Genomic DNA, 4,160 nt, shown 5'->3' on the forward strand with positions numbered 1-4,160 from the left:
CTCCTCTCTGATAAATGTTCTTTTCATAAGTATTAACACTTCCAAATCATCCATAGGCCTAGGTTCCACATGAATTTCACCTGATTGGCATTTTAGACATTGTTGTTATTGTTATTATGTTATTACAATTGCTTTTTCCTTACTACTCTGCTAATACATAGCTTGCTACATATTTTCATATGATTCATATTACCATTATTATTATTGCTATGACAGTTAATAATCTGTTACTAATTGATATTAGTAATAACTCTAATATTAGTAATACCTCTAAGATGGTAGATCAGCAATTTTTAAGGGTTGACTAGCTTCTTAAAACTATCTTGCCAGCAGAAAATTAATATACTTCCACTGCAAACTGTCTATAGATATCTATGGAATACAAAAAGTGAAAATAAATGTTTGGATAGAGAATAGTCTTGGAAATAAAGGCAAATATATAAAACCATAGACCCTGAGACTGTTAAGGACCTTAGAGACCAGCCCAAAGCAGAAATGTACTGTATAGGTTCCCTAATAGCAGACGTACTTATACGCAATATAGTAGTTATGGCCAAAAGAGGTATATATTATAATAATACACATATATAATAATGATATTGAGGATGACCTATGTAATTATATCAGGAAAAAGGTTCTTATTTTGTTAATAATCTAAGGGATAGTGCATCAATTCTATAGGCAGTCTACTATGATATTTAATAACTTCAGAAAATTCAGAATACTAGTAGAAATATCAGTAGCTTATTAATTTATAGAACTAGTTTGCAACCACTCTTCCCTCAATGTCCTATAGTTCTAGTGGTATTTCATTATTTTGCACCTAAGTTACATTCACCATATTGTAGTTTAAGCCTGTGTCATGATATTCTCTAGCCAGTAGAAATAATCTATATTTTTATCTATAGTTTTTAAGGTTTATTGAGTTAAAATGATTCTTCATATATCTTGTCACTAACTTTTTATTTTAAAATTTTTTCAAGTCTTATAAACCCAAGGCTCTTTTGCAGACACAAAGTCAAACTAAATGTTATCTCTGCCCTCAGGGAATTTCAGTGTAGCTAGGAAAATGAAACAAATTATAATAACCCCAAATTGGTTACTAGCTGAGCTTAATCTAAGCTCTTTTTGGTTGTGCAATGTAAACTGCAAAAGCATTTGAATATGAAGATGATCTGGCTACAACAGTCCAGACTCTATTAATCACCAGGATTAATTCGGCCTGGACAACTGAACCTGTTCTCCTTCATTACTCAGTCCTGCCTAGAGCATGTGCCATAAAATATCCTAGGTGCTTTCCTCTCAAAAAACATTGCTGATAGACATTATTATGTACATTTTAAACATAAAAAGGCAAGACTCAGAAAAGTTCTTTCCTCAAGAGCCACAACTAAAATCTTTTTGAGTCCAAGCCCCCAATATTTTCAATAAAATATGGTCATATTCCCCTATTGTATCACAAATAACAGAATAATTGTTCTTGTAGTAAATCCTCCAAACATCTCAAATCTAGCTGCAAGAACAATAGACTCTGATTAGTGCAAAGTACGTGGAAAGTATTGGCTTTTCTACTTTCATAATTAAGAGATTTCTAGAAGAAATGAGAATTTAAAATAATTGAGATCAATTAACAGTGACTGCCAACAACATTGTGTTGTGAAGGATTCTGAGGACATGTCTGAGAAGAGTAGAAAAAAGTGTCATAATTAATTACTGATGTTTACCATGAGACTTGAAAGGGGAAGTGGTTGAATATATTTTGTTCACTTATTTTTTATCCTTAATCTGCACATTCACACATTTTCCCTACATATAATTTTGTGAATTTATGCTTTTATTTTTTACTACTATCTATGCTATAATGGATATAGCATGGATATATCCATGCTTTGTTTGCCCTTTGTTATCACATAAAACACTAATTTTTCTATTTTTGTTTATTGTGACTACCTACTTCAAGCAATTCTTTTCCTAATTGTTAAGAGAACAGATCCTCAACCCATTTAATTTATTACCTTTATCAAGAGACTATAGTTTGTAACTTTGAAGAGTTAGATATCATACGGACATAAAGAATTAAAGTTAACATATAGGAATACAGAGTAATTTATAGCCACAAGGAATTGAGTTACGGTTACTATAGTAACCTTAACTATGAATGTTAAGTCTTTCTAAGGTAGAAAACTCAACCATAATAGAGCAGAAATATGGCTTTTTCATGCTTAATAAGCCAGAAATATTATATATCATAATTATGTTCAATAAATTACATCTGTGGAGAAAAGAAACCGCTAAGGTGGTAAATCAGCAATTTTTAAGGGTTGACTAGCTTCTTCAAAATATCCTGTGGGCAGAAAAATAATATACTTCCACTGCAAATTGTCTATTGATATCTATGTAATACAAAAAGTGAAAATAAACATTTGGATATATAATAGTCTTGGAAATAAAGACTAATATCTAATAAAATCATAGACCCTGAGAGTGATAAGGACCTTAGCGACCAGCCCAAAGCAGAAATGTGTTGTATAGATTCCCTAATAGATTGTAGCCAGCCTTGGCTTAATCCTCCAACAATAGAGATCGTATTTTCTCACCAAGCAGTCCTTCTGGTTGTTGTACAGATTGAGGTGTTATTATAAAGTTGTTTCTTTGAGCCAACAATATGCTTTCTTTTTGCTTTTGCCCGCTGATTCCTGCTCTGCTCTCTGGAATGACACAGTGAAAATAATCCCTATAACAACACTTGACAGTCCTTTAGATATTTGAAGACAGCTATTAAGGTTTTCCACTAGTCTGATTCCTAAGTTTAACCTGTCTCTGTTCCTTGAACATTTCCCATAGATCATAATTTTCTGACACTGCCAGCATCTGCCAGTCCCATAACAGATTGTAGATGTCTCTCTTGGATTAAAGGGGAAGCGGGTGCTGAATTGAACAAAGTAACTTTTCCATGTATCTAGTACATTCCAGGAATTGTGCCAATGTGATCTGACTATCTCAGAATGAAGGGATTTACACTTCCCATAATGTTCTTATTAAACATGTGGTCAACTAAATACTCCAGATTGTTTCACATGAACTGCTATCTGATTGCTTTTTCCTCCGATTTTTGTACTTACATATTTGCATTTCCAAGTCTAGACTGCAGACTTTTATTCCTGCCAAATTTCATCTTGTTGTTTTGGCCTGATATTTTTGCCTGGAAGTGTAAAGTTGGGCAATAAAATTTTGAATCTTGAGTCTACCATTGCCAAGCTCTTAGAATCTAATAATTATGTCTTCTGTATCCACTGACGAAAGTGTTGATCAGTAGGAATTGAGGAAAGGAACACTCCAGTCTTCCCTGTTTGCCTGCATTCCAGATTGAAACAGATATGAATGATACCCTTATCTTACATATTTATGCTTAGTCTTTATAAAGCCTTTTAATACTACGGTCTTAGGTAAACTCACACCTATAAGATGGACTTACAGCCATTATTATATTTGTTTTACAGATAGGGATACTTGCAAGGTCATACAGCTACCAAACGGCACAGTTAAGACTGGAAACATAATCCAATTCTTCCCCCTCTGTACTATTGCATCTATCAGCAGGACCCATGCTTACCTTGAGGAAAAAAAGTAGGCTCTATCTTACCAATACAAGCTGCCATGGAAGCATTAGGAAGAAAGGAAAGTTCTCAATATCCTTTAACCTGACATGCACTATGTCCCTGATAAACAAAGCAAGCCAACATTTAAAAGTAATCTCTGGGCTATGATTCTGCTCACATAACCAGCATATCCATAGGGTTATTATGAGAGGTAATTCTTTCTTTCTAAAAATATTATACACCAATCTTAACATTCCATTCCCACCAATCTAATAACTGGTAAAATATGATAAAATATTTTTGAATGTTTTATCCTAAAAAGACATGTAAAAACATATATTCTTTTTTTAAATATGAATCCTTTACATAATAATTTGTTCTATCATTTCATGATAGATAGGTTCATATTTTTCTGGAAGAAGGACATTATTAGGTGCCAAGTTTTCAGAAACCTTTACAAGACTCTATGATGGTTTGGAATGTTGCTAAACAGGAGACAGTAGCTAATTGATGCAAGTTTCTTTGCCATCCTGACAGGAATTTTCATCTGCATATAGAGAC

This window comes from Macaca fascicularis, chromosome 12, assembly GCF_037993035.2.
Source record: "Macaca fascicularis isolate 582-1 chromosome 12, T2T-MFA8v1.1".
NCBI lineage: Eukaryota > Metazoa > Chordata > Mammalia > Primates > Cercopithecidae > Macaca > Macaca fascicularis.